Raw genomic sequence first — 19162 nt, forward strand, 5'->3', positions numbered from 1 at the left:
AGTTTTAATAACCGAACTCCATGTTGATATTCATTTTGTACACGTTTCGCCGTGTCTTTGTGTCTGTCTGTATGCTTGGTACGCGAGCCAGTGCTCTTCTTTTGTACTCGCTTGTTCTTTGCTTTGCCGATGATAAATTATTGCCAACATTCTACCCCATATTGCTCGCAAAAGTAGTAGTATATCGAAAACTAACTAGAGGAAAAGTTCATCTGTAAAGTGATGGCGAAAATACGTACAGCTGACGGTGAGATGAGTTGAGAACGAAATTCAGTCCAAGTTTTGCTTTTCCAGTTCCACCAAGTGTTTTTCGTCATCGCTATTTGGGCTTAAATTTTAATTTGCGTCACTTTTCTAGGAGAGAGATTGCTCGAATGTTTCGAAAATTACTCACATATTGATAGTACTAAATTTAAAATGAGAACTTCTGAGAAGCCAGCTCACAGCAAGTTACCCAATCTCACTAATTTTATCAAATTAAGGAGCATACCTATCAATAATTTTGTCTTTATTATTATGATAAAGTGTTTTCATTAATTTTTAATTGCTTACCTAAGAAATTTTTGACAGAAACTTCTGTTTTTCCCCAAAAATGTGACTATTTTAAGGTTTCCACTTTTACAGGCACATTTTCAGAAATTCCAAAAATCATACCACAAGTTTGGGCTAAAAATTCTTTAAAAGTACTCAAAAAAATTCTGACTGAAATTTTTGATTTTTTACCGAAATTTAGACTTATTTTGACAGGTTGCACGACACCTTTTTCAGAAATCATATATGACCCAATTTTGGGCTCAAAATTCATCAAAAGTGCTCAAAAAACATGTTTGTGGAAATATTTGATTTTATCGACAAATTTTAATCCGTTTTGGTGGGTCACGAGGCGCATTTTCAAAATTTTCAAAAATTATAATAAGTAACCCAATTGTAGGTTTAAAATTTTTCAAAAATGCTCAAAAAATATTTTTGCAGAAAAATTGAAATTTCAACTCATTTTGATAGCTTGCAGCATCACTTTCGATAATTCAGGGCTCTTACTAGGTTACTTTTTTAAAATTTTGGTTGCTAAAGTTACTATTTTTCAGAAAAATTTTCAAAAATTTGACCTGCCCAAATCTCTTTTTTTGTCAAATTAGCCAAAAGTTTTGTTTCTTGCCAAAAATTGCTAAAAATTGACGTCTTTTTGGCGAAAGATTCTAAAAAATTCTCACTTTTTGCCAATAATCGCCAAAAAGTCGTGTTTTTTTGCCAAAAATTTGAAAAAATTCTCGTTTTTTACCAGAACTGCTAAAAAGTCTCGCCATTTACCTCAAATTGCGAAAAATTTTCATTTTCTTCCATCGATTTATTTGTCATTGTACTTATCACTTTTTTACTAAAAAGTTTCACCATTTCGCCAAAAGTTGCTGAAAAACTTTGCCTTTTACTAAAATTTTCATAATTTCGTGTTCATGCCAAAAATATATCAAAAAGTCTCACCATTTATCATAATAATTGCCATGAAGACTCGTTTTTTACTGAACACTTTCTAAAAAATGTTCAGTTTTCCGCAAAACAATTCAGAAAGTTTGACTTTTCCTTTAAAAGTGTTTCCAAAAATCTCGCTTTTTTGCCAAAAATTTGTGAAATATGAGTAGCCTAGTCTTACGTTTATAACAAAAATTCTACAAATTTACCTATCATTTTTTTGCCAATATGTACCATTGTACCTAACCTACTTATCTGAAAGTCCTTTTACACACGGTTTTATAAGTTTTTTGGTTACTTTATGGTTACTTTTTCGCACTTTTTTGGTTACCAAAATTACTTGGGGGGGGGGAATTGACTTTGAGCCTGTATAATTCTAGGACAGTTCATTTCTACTCAATATGGGGGGGGGGAGCCAAATTCGATTACTCAACCACCTTTTGGAGTTTTGACAGTTGTACATTACCCTTACCTGTCTAATCTACTTGCAGAAGTATTTCTATTGGTTGGAAATTGTGGCCTTTTCAAATTGTATTATTAAATTTTAAAGTAAAAAAAAGTAAAAATAGCTCATTCGAGTTTCGTTTGGTAGAAAATTCGGTGAAAGAATGTACTTGAAATAGAATTCAATGTGTACCGTTTTTGGTGAAATTATTAAAAATTACGTAGGTATGGATAAAATATTTTGTTAGGTAAGCGTATTTCATACAAATCGTATAAAAATATAAAAATTGCAAGAGAAAAAAAAAGAATCACCACCTCTATCCAGGTGGATGTACGGCAAGCTGGTAATTACTTGGGTATTTACGCGTATACGTGGAATTTCCTTTTCAGCGACTCGAAAAAGAGTTTACGAGTAAATTAAACTAAATAAGCTTTGTGATTCGTCTCTTGGGTAAATTTATTTATTATCGTCTTTTATACCTGCGCGAATGCATATACGAGCGAGTGGTTTTTTCGGTGAATTCTTACGCCTATGTATGTTTGAAAAGTGCGGAAAAGCCTTAGAATTGAATGGTGAATAGCGGAATCTCGGAGCAGATGAAATTTTCGCGTTTTCTCGCCAGCCTAACAAAGTGATTGCTTGAATGATACATTTGCAAAATACGTAACTCGCGTTTCGGTACTCGAACGTGCGTGGTATTTTTAAATAGCAACCTGTCTCGGCTGAAAGAAAGATGAAAAGAGTCGAATATTTTCACGAATTTGTTAGTTTAAGCAGTTTATTTTGTGCATTGTAAGTACCTACAAAGAGTGTAGGACTGGAAAAGCGACGACGACGGCGGTTGTGCCTTGTATACAGTTTTCAATCAATGAAAAATTAATCCGAAAATAATGATTTTTAAATTAGCATTCTGCGACACAAAGCGTCCTTCTTGACTATACAATTTATAATTATAACATTAACGAAGAATCGAAATTAACGAGCTGAAAACCTACCATCGTCGTACTTTTTAAGCGCTTTTTACGCGCATTTTTCGTTTACTTTGCAAATGTACTATAGTATAATAGGTAACGATGGTGGAGCAGAACCTGCAGAGAAGGGGCGGACATAGAAAGGCATTAACATTAAAATTATATAACATTTAAACGTCCAAATTATGTCAGCCATACATGACACGCTTACCTAGTCGAGTGGGTGCCTCATCGTATCGGTATCAAAGAGAGAGGTGTTAAATGATTCGCAAATTTCATTTGCTATATTATACTATCTACACTGTTGCTTTTCATAAACTGTGACATTTTCATCCTGTTGAAAGTTAACGCGGTAATTTTTTACTTTTTTGTTTCAGGTACGTGTAGCTTATGTTTTATATACGACGACAATGTGACAGTAATGAACAGATAGCGAAATGTGATCAAAGTTTTTCAAGCTTGGTAAAAAAAATTCGTTTTACATTGTTCGAGCTTTTAGTGGTGGGGGTGCAGGTAGGTGGGTAGGTAGTAGGTACATTTGAAAGCTTTCGCTTTGTAAACGAGATGACGAACTAAGCGAACGAACGCGCATTTCTATCCGATTAAATTCCAGACAATTCGATATTAAAGATAATGAGCTTTGAAGTAACGTGCGTATACATAATTTGGTACAACGTTAATGAGCATTTACTGTATATTTACCCATCTTCTCCTTTGTGTCAGGATGTTTCGAATGAGGAAAAATATTATCGAGGTTGTTTTTCTTTCTGTATTTCATGGTGTCTTAGGTATACGTAGTTCCATTAAGAAGTGATGGTGACGAGAATATTTTGTTTCAATTTTTAATAATCGAATTATCACGCTTAGAGCAAATAAGAGCTCGGGCTCAATCTGAAATCGAAAATTTAAAGTAGCTGTGAGAAATGAAACAGAAAATAAACTCCGCAGTTGTATTGAAAAAAATATGGAATATTTTTTCTCGTTTTCAGTTTTTTTACTCGTTCTCTCAACGCAGATGATGCGTTCTCTTGTTCTTTCTCCGAACTTGATCTTCTTAGGAATAAATATGTTCTCATTTTTCTTTGTAGGATCTAACATCACTCAATTAGTTGGAAGTGCTGTGGATGATGAGTAAGGAAGCGTCATTCGCGTCACAGAAAATCGGCTGCTGTGTGGTGCAAATTGTTAGTTATTTAATTTCCTGCGTAAGCGATTTTTGTGAAAAAAGAGTGTAGTTTGAAACACCCTTAATCAAAATTTCAGCTTCCTAAATTGATTTTTTTGTGAATTTTAAAAAATCTAAAATTCGAAATTGACCATTTTCAATGATTCATGCTATTAAAAAAAAAAAAAAAAAAAATGTTAACGTACTTATTCAATAAAAATGATGAAAATGACTCCTGGAACTAAAATAAACTATACTTACTCCCAATCGAATTTCACCGTTTCAGATCATTCTGGAGCCTCTTGCCTAATTTTCGATTTTTTCAGAATTTTCAAACTTCAAAAAGCTTTGAAATTAGTTTAGACCGCTAAAAATCGAGATGTGGTGCTATTATCGATTTGAGCCGATTCCCAGGAGGCCATTCGAGTGTGCAGAGTGAATCGCGACAAAAATGTCAGAAGATTTTGATCAAATTCAGTAGAGACCTTCATTTTGAGTGGAGAGTCACGCAGAAGAAATTTTAGCTCCGGAGATGTCTTTGTAGGAGAGATATGGGTCCTCAAAAAGAGGAGATTTTTGAAAAAAAACACGTGTTTTTTCGCTGTAGTCCCTACCTAACCTGCTTTCGGAAAAATGGTCCCGTCCCAAAAGATGACGTTTGAAGTTCTACGTCAAATAAACCTAGGCCATTAGAATCAAAATTCCTGGCCACTTTCAGGGTTTTACTGAGCCTGAATGCCCGAACGGTTGAAAATGGAAAATATTGTTTCTGAAACTGAGGTGCAATTTTAGTGCGCAGTGGTGCCAATTTTTCGGTCATTATTGCCAATTTAAAAAAAAATATAGAGAAATGGCTGAGAACATAATTTTTTTGATTTTTTTGAAATTGGTCGTGCCTTGTTTTGTCACCTCTTTTTTGAGGGCGCGCTAATTCTCGAAAGTTGTTGGTCCATGATTTTTTGTACCCCCTTTCCTCTCCATCCCCCAACATCCAAAAAGATTTTATTTTCACTTTACTAATTTAAACATCCTCTTTTTGTCTCAAAATTAAGCAAAAATCTTGTTTTTGGCCAAACTTGCTTATAAGATTTTTTTCTGTCGAATTTGCTGAAGTCAAAAAGTATTCATTTATGGTTGAATTGTCAAAAAGGGCCAATTTCATTGATATTTGCCTTGTCGACCTAAAAAGTCCTTTTTCTTGTTACAAAGTTTGCAAAGCAAAAGTCCTGTTTTTATTTACAAAATTGCTTAAAAAGCTTCTTTTTTTGTCAAATTTAATTTTTTTCTCCCAAATTCTTTCATTTTTTTCAATTTTAATAGCTTAATTTTTCGATATTTTCAAAATTTCCTTTGTGGGCATATAATTATTAATTTCGAAATATTTGGGTAGAAATTTTCCAAAATACGCGAATTTGCCCAAAAAAAAGTTCTCAGTAAAACTCTCTCGGATTTTGATGGTAATACCCGGGGTCGACACAGAATTTCAAATAATATCCTCAATACAGGATAAATCCACGATTTTTCCGGAAATGTGCCCACTTTGAGGACCCATAAGGTATCTTCTCTCCAGAAGCATCCCAAAAAAACAATTTTTTATGAGTGGCATTCAACTTGAAATGAATGTCTAGCCATTGAATTTAGCCAAAATACTCTGCATTTTTTCCCTGATGCACTCTAATAATTAGGTACCTACCTACATACTTATTTACTTAGTAGGTTAAAGAAATCTGTCTTTGGAAAACTTTTAAAAATTTTACGCGAATGGCTGTGTCTTGATTAAAATACGAACCCTTCGCCCAATCCAAACTCCATCATTTCAAACAATTCTGGGGCCCCCGCGTGATTTTCGATTTCTTCAGAAAGCAAGCAAGTTCTTTTGGACATTTGAAAGTTGAGTTGTGGCTTATTCTCGATCCATTTAACCAGTGAGTATCTTTTTGACCAAGCATATTAATAAGGAAAGAAAATAAAATAATTTTGGCGCTTTTTGTAGAGATTCAAGATTTCTGAAAAAATCAAAAATTGTGCTGAAGGCTTTAGATTCATTTTCATAAAAATTTGAGCTGCTGAAATTTTGGATATTTATGAAATTTTCAAGTTCATTCTCTTTCCAAAAGAAGTATCTACCTAATTGAGATAGATCGATAACAAATTAAATTTACAAATGCTGAAAGAAACCCCATGAATGGTTATAGAGATGGAATTCTTGTAGGTGGCTGAAAACTGTCAGATACGTCCTCCTCTCCTCTCTATTTAGATGACACCACAATGATCCTAAAAAGGAAACCACTTTGCAGAGTTGACAAAATATACAGAATACATCTCAAGAGAAGAAATCCGTAGTGAACAAACTAGATTACTGATTAGCTGATTACCACAGCTAAAACCTAAGCCATCAACGCTCTCCGGCAATGAATAACCACGCTCTGCTACCAAGTGCAAAATTAGCTGAAAATATTTTCATATGACTTTTAGGTGTAAAGAGCTGAATACAAATCTAGTCCTAATCACCCTCCTTTTTCATCCTCCCAATTTCTTTACCTTGCTTAAGAATGTTTTTTTCATTTTCAAAAATCCTTTAAAAATTTGGAAATGAACCCGAATACTTTAAAATTGAAACTTGTTTACGGTTTGTTTTTCTATTGTGTGGTTTTTCAATCTACATGTATCGACCTTTGATTTATTTCTTTAACCTTTAGCGAGGACAAATGGTCTTTTTTAGATGGCTATTTTTCCATAGGCATATTTTAAGACTCCCTTTTTTTGAATCAACAACAAAGAAGAAACGTTACAATAAAAGAAAAAGTGCGTCAGATCACATGGAAATAAAGAGACAAAATAAATAAACATTAGGTATAAACAAGAACAAAACGATGTCTGGGCTAGCTCAATTTAACAATACGAGCAAAGATTCCAAGTCGGCAAGTCCATTAACTCGAAATAATATTACCAAATGTTTTACATTTCTTTTGTTCAAAAATATCACTTACGTATAGGTCGAGCGTTGCGAAAAGTTGCGCTTTTACAAATCGAAAGCTGTGAGGCCTGAATGGTATTCGCAAAGGCAATATATACGTACGTAAACGAACAATGGAACATTTCTAGGCGAGCTTGTTATGGATGGAAAGGATTAAAATTGCATTATTGAAAAAGGCCCGAAATGAAATTTCACTATGGGCGAGTTTTTTACATCGGTAATTACTTTTTGAGCGGGTGAAATTTTTCGGTGTAACGAGATGACGGCTCAAAATGGCCCATTCTTGGTTTTAAATTATTAATTTCAAACGGTTATAAGCGTTAATAACGATGTCGTTTGTTGCTATGTAGTTTTTTGTTTTATTTTCCGCCGCCGTTATTATTTATTAGGCTACGTGAACTCCGCGAAAGGGCGGCAAATACCATACGAATAAATTATTTTATACGCCCCACTTTGGAGAAAACGTACCTACGTACAATTCGTAGTAGGTATATATAGGTAGGGACCTACAATATATAAAACCGAAAATGGAATAAAATGATGGGCGAATATTCATCCTATTTGAAAAGTTTAATAGGCAAAGTTGTAAATTTTTTACAAAACTACGTCTGAAGAAAATAAGCAACGATTGCGTAATAATTTTATATGCCACGAGTAAAAGTCGTCGTCTTGTTTCGAAATTCGTTACTCGGTTATTTTTTCTCATCTCTCTGCCTCGTCTCATTTTTGAAAATAGACGACGATGGGGTGGGCAGGGACGGAGACAGGGTGTAACTGAGCGTGTATAAAGTTGCATCTTAATTCGTTGAATTATCTCGTACCAGTGTTTCGTCCTTAACCTAAAAGTTGTTAGATATGAAAATACTTCTTTAGTTACATCGAAAACTATACAAAGGAGTGGAGAAGTTCGAAGGGTAGTTTTTTTTTTCTTCAAAATTGTCTAAATGATCTGGATAACGTATAAAAGTATTCTCTCGAGAGTATGTAGTTGTAGAGGTGGTGGCTATATCGTTCTATAAAATGATGAATGTTAATCAAGTCATGCAGATGTGATAAGACTCTTGATAAAACAAAACCCTGCTGTATCTACTGTACCTTTACATACAATGCAAAATGTTAACTAATACGTACGAAAAAAGAGATACAGGGAGACACAGAGAGAACGAGACCTATGTACTAATCAATATAACCTTTGTGGTTCGTTATTAATGTACACAGCGAATTATACGAGGCTAAAAAAAATCTATGTAATTTACTTTCCAGTCGCATCGTATGTAATGTAGAACATTTGTATACCAACCGTATAACTTTCGACTTCGCTATTTTTTGTATACGCGTTTCCTCTTCTTTATAGTAATGAATTCGAGTATCTAAATTAAAACTCGCGTATCGAGCAGCATTTGTTAAAAAGAATAGCATATACATAGCTTTTCCTGTACCATGTACTGCTTTTTTTATTTCGCATTCGATAAAAAAATAACGAAACTTAGGTTCGCATTAGGCTTTTCAACTCGGTCCAATTAACTTTGCGTTTGAACAAATGCGACCTTATTTGGTGAAATATATGGTAACTTTTCCGGCCTTTTGGAGTTCTACGAGGATGCATAATTTTATTGAATTCCTTTCCCTTTCCTTTTCTCTCGGTCTCGGTTTGGGTTTAGAGAGGTTCGGGGTAAGGAATGGAGGTTTTTCGCCTTATATACCCTGATTTGCTTCTAATGTCGAGTAGAGCTGAATTTTTTTCTTTATTTTCGACGAAATTTCCGAGTCTTAACGAGTAATTAAATTTATTTAAGTATCGAGGGAGCTGATGTTGGGTAACGCGGAGTTTTTATAATGTTTTATTTCGGGTCTTAATGGTCTCGTTATGGTTCTGCAGATTGTATCATTAACTCGTTATTTTTATTAAGTTTTATTTGAGAGGTGTTCGTTTAATTTTGAAACAAGATTACTCGACTGTGTTGAAATTTGAACGAATGATGGAATTTTGAAAAGATAGGGTGCCCAACCAGATCATCGAATCGAAACGCAGAATTTTTGCAGGATTTTTTCGAAAGCTCTACTCATACTTGAGTCGTTATTTAGAATAGATTATTTTTGGATTTTATCTCCTCCCCTCCCCTGCCTTATTGAAAAAAGAACATTCAAGCGTTGGCAGCGTTCACAAAATCCTAGAAAAAAAAATAAAATTTCTCGAATAGGCATCTCTTAAGTTAGGAGTTACTAAAAGTAATTTTTGGGTTTATTTTCAACGTTTTGATTACTAATTTTTTTTTAATTTTTTTTTTTTTTTTGAAGAAATTCTTTCCTTACTGGCAACACTGTCTTATGGTAAAATTGAAAAAATCTCCCCTTTTGTCAAAATTGCTAAACAGTTTCGTTTCCTGCTAAAAATTGTCACTTTTTTGAAAAAAAATTCAAAAAAAATCAATTTTTTCAAAAGTTACCCAAGTTTTTTGTTTATGCTGAAAAATGCCAAAAAGGACTACTTTTTCACCAAAAAATTGAATAGAGGCATACTTTTTCGACGAAAGCTCCCAAAAAAAAGTAAGTATCATTTTTTAATAAAATTGTGAAAAACTCAAGCTTTATGCTGAACTTAACAAAGTCTTGCTTTTTGTGAAAAATTGACTTTTTTTTACTAGGTAACACTAGGCTAGATACCAAAAAAGTCTTGGTTTTGTTAACCAAAACGATGCATAAAAATTTCGTTTTCTTGACAAAACATGCAAAAAAGTGTACATTTTTGCCAATAATTTCTAAAATACTGTTTTTTGCTAAAATTGTAAAATGTTTGCAGCTTTTAGACAAAAACTTTCGTTTTTTAGCAAAGTTGCTAAAATCACTTTTCTTTGCTAAAAATCATTACCTACTCAAAAGTCTCGTTTCTTTTGTTGCTAGAAACTGCCAGAAAATTACTAAAAATTCTAGTTTTTTTCACCAAAAGTTGCAAAAAATCTCCTTTTTTGACAAAAATTATGAAAAAATTATTTCCAAAAAGTTCTGCTTTTTAGCATAGATAAATTAATTTCTGAGTCTCACCTCTTTTTTAAAAATTACCCAGAATTCTCATTTTTTTTTTCTTGCCAGAAATTGCCCGAAAATCATCAAAAAGTGTTGTTTTATGCTTTTATTTATCAAGTTGCGAAAGAATCTCGCTTTCTCGACAAAACTTGCGAAAAAATATGTATTTTTGCAAATAATTTCCAAAAAATGCTGCTTTTTGAGAAAATTGTAAAAGCTTGGTTTTTTGACAAAAATTCTTGATTTTTAGCAAAATTTCTAGAGTTTTATTTCTTTTTTGAAAATTACCCCAAAAGTCTAGTTTTTTTCCCGGAAATTTCCTGAAATCGCCAAAAATTCTTGTTTTCTTACCAAAAAGTTTCAAAAAAAGTCTAATTTTTTTCTACAAAAATTTCAAAAATTTGCTTTTGCAAATGTTGTCAAAAAATGCATTTTTTTTCTGAACTTGTATTTAAGTCTTGGTTTTTGCCCAAAATTGGTCAACAGTTCTTGTTATTTCAATTGAGTTCAAGCCCTATGAAAACTCCAAAAATTCATTAGAGATAAGGATCAGAACTGCTTGAAGCTATCGCCATCCATGAATTCGGAAGATAAAAAATTGGTACAAAATAAACAGTTGTTTATGTTGACTTGTTCGTAAATGAGGATTTTGTCATTGTTTTTCAAAAATAATCATTTGGGAAATTTTGAGTTTTATTCGACAAAAACGGATTTTGAAAATTTGTACCTAAACCTTATGACAGCTCATCAGAGTTTGTATAAATTATGAATCCCATTTTGGCATTTTTTTTTCTAAAGATTTTCCTGCAATTGTAAAATCCAAAAATCCACTGGAGGCTGCTGATGAATTTCAAACCACCACTGATCGATTTGGATGGTTGTGAAAATAGTGTTTAAACCGAATTTCAGCCTTCTGCCTCAATTTGATCATATTTTTATTTCTTTATTTTTTAATGAAAAATGAAGTCTCTAAATTTTTTAAATGTTGCCAAAAATCGGAAATGGAATTCAGCTTCTGAAATTTGGACCAATGGAATACTTTTGAATGCTTTTTCAATTTTTTATTAAGTCCAAATAAGAATTTAAAAAATCATTAATTTATTAAAATTAGGTACCTACTACCTACCTATTTGTGTATTCTCTTTTTCATTTTTAGGTCAAAAGAGCACCTTATTTGGCGAGCCAAGATATCGATTGGTCAGATCGATATTTTGTCTATGTACTTTTCGATATCGATAACGTCGATATGGAGCTTTCTTCCAACACATAAGACTATGTTATCATATCATCACAAGGAATAGCCTACTCTTAGAAAATACTTCTATGGTCTCGGTCTGGTATTATTATTGTTATTATTTTAGAAAAAGTTTTCGGCCAGGGAGGCTATGGCGAGATGAGTCTTTTGAAAAATAGTCTAAAAACGTGTTTTTTAAATTTGACGGCTCGACGAAATTGCCAAGACTTGATGGTAAAAACCCATCACCACATACCTTTATTAAAGGTGGTATATTTTTCACGAAAAATACACTATACTGTTGAAGTGTTGATTAATGGTAAAAAAGCGCTGAGTTTTCGTAACATTTTTTTTTTTTCGTTGCAAAAGCAACCTGGTATACCTATACAGTACGAATACGAGTACAATTCGAGCAAAGGAAAAAATCAACCTACCTAATACCGGAGTAGACTTGTCTCGAAGGAACGGTAAATTCGAGTTACCAATGTTAAGTGCTTGCAACCAGAACGTTTTATTTTTTATCTAGTGATTTTTCTTTTTCCTCGTGATTCGAATAGGAACAATTTTAAAAGAAATAAAAATTTATAGGATTATTCGGTCGGGTATTTTTTTCGCTTTTGGGCCGCCTTCGACAGCTTTGGTAATTCGGTTGAATTAAAACTAGCGAAATTTTTCACCAGTAAGCGGAAGTATCGAGGCTTTTGCATCGAATCGCGGAAAACCCCAATACGAGTTATTCGATTGTGTAAGCGAAAAATCGCAACTTTGGAAAGTTTTTTTTTCTTTCCCTAGCTACTAATCTTTTTACCGTAGGAAGCGCCGAATTTTTAGGTACCGCAAAACCGACGATGACATTAATGGTACATATTTTATAGAGTGTGTGTATTCTTCTACACTATAGGTAGGTATAGTATATCAAAATTTATAAAGAATAGAGAGAAAATCCCCCAAGTATATTTTCCACTATTATACTATAAAGCTCTGTATCAATAACAATTAACATGGTTAAAAATTTACTTGGTCTTTCCTGCACCGTAGTTATATAGCCATCGATATAATAAATTTTTCATCTCGTTTTGTATTCCGCTTCTCGTATAGCCTGAGCACGATAAAAAGTCAACCATTGAGAAATTTAACCGTTAGCGAAGAACGTGCTGCGATGGGGAAAAAAGTCCAAAGTTTACAAATTTTAACCCAACTTTTGATATTCTAAAGATTATGAAGTTTGTAAGTTTCGTAATGCGATGGAAAAATATTCTCACCGTCATTTTTTTCCTACTTTATGAAACATATTTTAAAGATTCATTCGTTAAATTCTTCGACTACCATCGAAAATTTCCAAAATAAACGTCTGGCACGTTTCGGAAGAATTTTAATATTGCTAGAGTACGACATATGGGAATGTTGGTCTGTTTGTGTGCTTTCTTTTTTGAACCGAGTTCCACATGTTCAACTGCTTGTAAGCAATGTAAGCGAATGTACTTTTCGCAGGAGTTACCCTATCGTGTTATGATGTTTATTTTACCGGTTTATCTCCTCTCTGTCTCGTCTTTAAATTTTAAGGAGCGTTAAAAATGTGTAAGTGAAGGTCAGGTTGATTATGAATTTTCATGTATTTATGATAAGTTTGAGCAATCAGACAGAAACTTGAGTAGGTGATTAAAAAAAAATGCATAATATTTATTCATCAGGCGGCCTTTACAACTTGTTGACTGTTAATTCAAGGTGAAATTTGGTGCTCTGAAAGAGCATACCATTCGCACTTTGGAGCTAGATTTTGAGCTATCGCAGTTCATTTTTTGATTTTTGACGAATTTTTAAAAATGGAAGAAATAGTTCATTGACGTAGGTGTTGGTTTTTTTTTGACCATGAGTGGCAGTGGGCGAGTCTTTGGATGGAGATATACTCGTAAATCTAAAAAGTGGTTTACACTCTGAAGTTGATCCTTCTAGACAATTGCTGTCACTTTAATTTTTTTTTGATACTGGGCATATATAATTGCCAGGATTTCTAGTATCTAGCCTATAAAAAATAATCTGTGGAGAAAATTTTAATTTCAATCGATGGAAACAAATTTTTAAAATTTATGCTTCAATAAATTGAAGAGATCATTAAGACACTAAATCCCAATTCATATGTGTTTACTGTTGAAATTGATTCAAGCCCTTTTTATGACAATTTTTCCTAAACTGATGAATGCAAAAATCCGCTGGAGGCTTCAGAACGCTTTGAAATCACCATCAATCGATTTTCGAGGTAAAAAAAGGACATAAAACTATAAATTTCAGCTTTTTTTGCTTCAGATTCATGAAATTATATGATTTCTTTATTAACAAAAAATTGATAAAATTCAAATTTTGAAAGCTTGAAACATGAAACCTCGCCTCTGAAATTTCATAATTCAGATGGGAATCTCCAACGCACCAAAAGTTGAGCCCAAGAGATGAAAATATTTAATGGTATGGAGTTGGAATTTTTGAGGTGGCTCAATTCGCTGTCAATGTCCAATTTGAGACAATTTAAACTCGCACTGTGCGATTTGAACAAAATCGATCAGGCTAAATCGAAAGAGCATGTCTTGAAATCCGCTTATCAAAATTGTAGACGCCCAAGTTCATTTTTAAATTTTTAGAAAAATTTCGAAAATTTAAAAAATTAAAAAAAAATGCTTTTAGTGGATCTTTTTGAAAAAATGGCTTCTTATGGGAAAATTTGTATTTTTTTTCACTTTTTTACATGCAAACCGTTGGCCAAGAATTCACTCTTGAACTCACTTTTCTGGAATTTTGTAGTAACCATTCGAGATCTGCCAAATGATCATCGACCTTAAGTTATTACATAATGTGTTTGAGTTCATTTTTGGCCCTTCTAGAATAATTTGAAGTTTCTGAAGAAAATTGCAAATCGCTGGAGGCGCCGTTCATGTACCTATAGGAGTTGAATTGAAGGAATAATTATTCACATCGTTCATTTTGCTCAAAAAATGTTATACATATGTATTTAATATTTGGTAGAAAAGTTTGAAAATCACCCTTTAAACAGCTTATTTAAATTTTTAAATTTTTCAGAAATTCGCCAAAAATCCATTAAATGAACTTCAGCATCTTAGATATTCAGCTCATACTCTTTCGTTCTAGAATTCTAGATGGATTTCGTTCAAACAGAAGAGCGAATCGAAATCCATATAAGTTATAGTCTTTGAGGTCGCGGAATCAACTTTCGGTGTTGGGCAAATTTTAACCTGTAGGCTGTACTTTGAATTGAGACGAAAAAAAAAACAAAAAGAAAAACTTTGTGAACATCCGGTTGGAATTTTCTTGGAATGGCATGGAACATTTTAATTAAACTAGGAAGGTATGTGTAGTTAGGTACATACTTGAAAATAAAATAAAACAAACAAACTCGAATTTGATTTCCAGTCATTTTGGAGGAAGTTTAAATTCCTGGAGAAAATCGATTTTGCGCTGAAGGCTCCAGAAAGACGGGCATCTGTAAAAAATGTGTTTGGTAGGTCGATATTAAGTATTAGGTACGCGGCGAACCAAATTATAATACTTATCAGTTTGTACTTCAACTCTTGTGAGATTTTAAAATATGTCAATTTTTTTCATGTTTTCCCATTTTGAAGTTTTTTAAAACTCGTCAAAAATGAAAAAATAATTTTCAGTTGTTGAAACCCAGTTTTAACGTACGTTAGAGGATTCTTTGAAATGCTGTTTCTACAAATATAATTGTCTTAAAATTTCGTGAATTCTGATTCAAACAGTTTTAGTGATTTCCTGTTCGAAGTTTCCGGTGAAGATGAATCATGAATTTTATGTTCATAATGGGTAATGAATGATGTCACCACTTTACCTATCGATTTATCTTATTCGAATGGTGTGTAATTTACCATTATTTTCTTGTCTTGATAATATCTTCGCACCTACATTTAAGTATTTATTGCTCCCACCAATAACACTCATTACCCACCTTAGGTAGGTACCTATTTGTATGCTATTTAATGCGGTTTAGAAAAAATCCTACCTAATTACCCAAATTATTCGTTGATATTATACTCGAAAATAGCGTGATAATCCCTGATATTGTGAGATAATTTAAAAATAAATGTTTAAAAAAATTTTACTGGTTGAAAAAATTGCAACAAAATTTTGAAAAATCTTCCCTGCACTATTCTTAATCTTAATCTTATTAATATAAGAATTTTCATTTAATGGATTAAGCAATTTTAGTCATTAATATTTATGCGCCAAGTTAAACTGTTAAAAATATGTAAAATTATTCGAAAGAAATAAAATTTGCGTTAATTCGGAGTTGAAAAAATATTTCCCAAAAGAAAATCGTATAAAAAATATACCCCTGTGTCAGGTGTGGGGTTCGAACCCACGCTCCCGTTTGGGAACCAGAGCTTAAATCTGGCGCCTTAGACCACTCGGCCAACCTGACATCTTGCGTTCGGGCTGTTTAAACGCTGGTAAGAGTACATCTCGCTACTTCGCATCACTACTTCGTAATTACATCGTGTTTTTACGTGATAAGTGCTTATTTTTAGACTTTTTTTTAAAATCAATTTTCTCACATTTGCTGGTATGAAATGTAGTCGATGATTATCTTATCAAAAAATTATCCAAAGATTATGTTGTGAGTGAGAAATTCACCAGAAAGCTGACTTTTTTTAAGTGACTGAATTTCGTGTTGAAAATTTGTGTAATTTTGTAATGAAAAAGTTGACAAATGTAGAGGGTACTTGGGACTCCATGTTACCACTCTACAGTGGTAATTTGATGCCCAGGTCGGAGGCTGCACTGAACCAGGTGCAACGCCATCTGGTGGACTGGTTCAGGGAAGCTGACGGCCGAGAGTAAGTTACAGAGTTGCTTCGCAGTTTTCCAATCTTCTTCTAACGAGCAAGATAGAGCTTTTACGCTAGCTTGGAGAACGTTCATGCCTTTAAGCAGAATCTTTCGTTGTTATATGAATGGTAGTAATTGTACATTGTAGCAACATGTACTATAATCTTTCATGTGCTTGAATAAATATTCAGAGTAAATTGCTTTGGCCATTTGTTGCGTTTTGGTATTTATGATAGTACTGTAGTGTATGGTAGAACTGAGATAGGTATTTCTATACCTTGGGACTTTTGGTCTAAACGGCCTTATCGAGTAAGAGCCCTCAGAGCCAGATGGTACAAGTAGTCTGTGGACGCTTAAGAGAAAGTTAGGGTTTTACCTTTACATTGGCGCCTATGCGTGGTCTTCTTCCGAGTAGTTAAACGAGTAGCTCTGTGTAAACGTGTAGCTCTCAACCAACGATCGGACAAGAACCAGCGTGCAACAGGTTAGTGTATAAGTGTATTTATCTCGCTTTAATCTCGTTACTTTTTATTTTTTATCTCGTTATTCGCGTCGAATCGTATCCGCGAGTGTAAAATTGTGTAAAAAAGCGCATACCTGTGCAAGATTTTTCCTGCTTGGTTTCTGTTCACGTCCGAACCTGAAACACAAACGAGCAGACGTAAGCTAAGCCGGATTTTTCGTGTATAAATTAGATTTATATACAAGAGTCCTTTTAAAATGAGTTCTAATCGTGGTAGCCGAGGTGGTCGCGGCTCTTCGAGTTCTTTGAACAGGAGTAATTCTGGTTCTGGGAACAATTTAGAGTCGTTAGAAGACTATAGGCGAAATATAGGGTCCAATTCTGCTAGTGGTCAACAGAGTAGTCCTAGGGCGTCTCAGATACCTCAAAGACAGCCAAGAGATGCTGCCGTTGCCTGCACTCAGAGAATCCATGAGACTTTTCCGAGGCGCAGGAACGAAAATAACAACACAAGTTCGGAGGTCCCTAGGAAACAAGCTAGGCTAAATGACGACGAGGAAGTAGCTCAAAACAGAGTAGAAATAGGCGAGCAAGCAAGCCTAAACATGCAGCAGGCTATTTCGAATCTGGCAGCCTTGAGCACGAACGAACCTGCTCAAGGAATGCAAAACGAGTCTGAACCTCCAGTGCCGAGTGCGAATGTCGATGCTAATCCTATGCAGCAATTGTTGGACGAACTAGACGCTATGGCGGCAAACCCGAACATTTTAAGACGAATCCCGAGTAATGAAAACTTAGCCACTGGTCAAAATTTGCAAAGTGGCGCAATACCGAACGTGTCAAGTAATCCGAGAAGCTTGAGTTCTAGAGAAACTGTTCGCGTTGAGACAACAGTTGAGGAAATCGAGTTAAGACGTGTGTCTGGCGGTAGCCAGGGGGCAGGATCGAGGCCTATGTCGAGGCGTGTCAGCCCCCTCCCCCCTCGAACGAGTAGAGCTAATAGTGAACCACGTTCCAACGTGACGATCGAAGATGTTAGTGTTGATATCGAAACTGAAGCTCAAGAGCAAATGGCGCAGAGGTTTAGCGAGTTGAGAATGGACAATACTCGAGCTAGACCTCAAGAGGTGTTGTTTGGTGGTTTTTTGCCATCTGATCGCAGGCCCAGGGACCCCAACGCACCTCCTCCCTATTCAGTCAGAGACCCGCGTGCGAATGCTCAACAACCGGTAGGCACTGCTAGGCAACCTCAAAACCCAAGCTCGGAATTTATTAGAGAAATAAACAACATGACAACAGGCGCAGCTACGATGCCACGTCCAAGCGTGAACGTGGCCGCGCGAAGGTACGATTTTAGATCGGTTGAGCTTGGTGTTGAGCACCAACTCATACGAATTGAAAATAGGCAGCCGGAGGCCTCTTTGGACGTGTACGTCGACGCGCAGGTGTCCAATTTGCGTGATAATTGCGATATTTTAAACCATAGAGCCGAATGTATCGAAAGTGGCCTATCTCGCACGCGAGGCGATTTGGAACGCATTTACCGAGAAGTTCAAGCGAATATCACCGAAAGAGATGAAGCAAGTACCGCTAGAATGCGCCGAATGGCTGAAATGTGGGGTACTTGCCACACTGGTTTGATAAATAGAATTGGCGACCAAATTAACAATGAAGGCCTACGTGTAACACAGACAATGGATGCGGTCACGGAATTAGCAAATGAGATACGTGTCGAAAGAGAAGCTCGCCAAAGAGATGCTGGTTTAATTCGTATGTTAAATCAAAGAGTAGTTGATCTTGAGAACGAGCGTCAGGCTGAGGCGTCGCGAGGCGGGAGGCCACGCTCACAAGCTCAAGAAAGCTCAAATATACCCCAAAGTGACCCAGTGCCACCGGATGGTCGTAGATTCGGATTCGACAACCATTTTCAGTGGCAGGACGTACCGGAAAGATGGCAGCAAGGACCTGCTTTTAGACCACCTCAGGGTTTAAGTCAAGATGTACGATTTGATAGACCTGCAAGCAGAGGCGCGTCACTCGGACGCATGAGTAACATTCAAGAGAGACCTCAAGTGCAAGTGCAAAATCAGAGGAGCGAAGCTGAATTGCTTAGAGCTGCTGAGTGTGCTGAATTGGGCTTGAGAATCGCGTACGAGCCTCTGAACGATAATATCAATTATGGTGCAGGAAATAGCGTGGCTAAACTGAACACGTTGCAAATATTGAAAGTAACGTATACGACCGAGAACGAGTACGAGCCGCACCTTTTTGTACGTCAATTTGAAAGTGCGATGAAGAGCATGTTTGCAACCGAAGAGATTTACATAAGCATGTTCAAGCAGTTGGTTGAGCATCCTGCGGCGCAAACCTGGAATGCAAACACCAGCACGCAGACATCGTACACAGCCCTGAGACAGTCGTTTTTGCAGACTATGTGGAACGAGCAGCGCCAAGAGAATGCCTTAAATCATGTCAGAACATTGACACTTCCGAACACGTCATCAACGGACATGGCTAATACAGCGTTGCGCTGGTTAAGAGTGGTCTCAAACGTGCAAATTA

General features: G+C 35.1%; 1 protein-coding gene and 1 non-coding gene across 6 annotated transcripts in view; one reads left to right on the plus strand and one right to left on the minus strand.

Moving 5' to 3' along the window:
* The window catches only part of LOC135847985 (FERM and PDZ domain-containing protein 4), a 192751-nt gene that overhangs the window by 58386 nt on the left and 115203 nt on the right, over positions 1-19162 (plus strand). The window lies entirely within an intron of this gene.
* TRNAL-UAA (transfer RNA leucine (anticodon UAA)) lies at positions 15647-15730 on the minus strand. Its single transcript has one exon. It is a non-coding gene; the product is annotated as a tRNA-Leu (tRNA).

Source organism: Planococcus citri, chromosome 5 (assembly GCF_950023065.1).
Source record: "Planococcus citri chromosome 5, ihPlaCitr1.1, whole genome shotgun sequence".
Classification (NCBI taxonomy): domain Eukaryota; kingdom Metazoa; phylum Arthropoda; class Insecta; order Hemiptera; family Pseudococcidae; genus Planococcus; species Planococcus citri.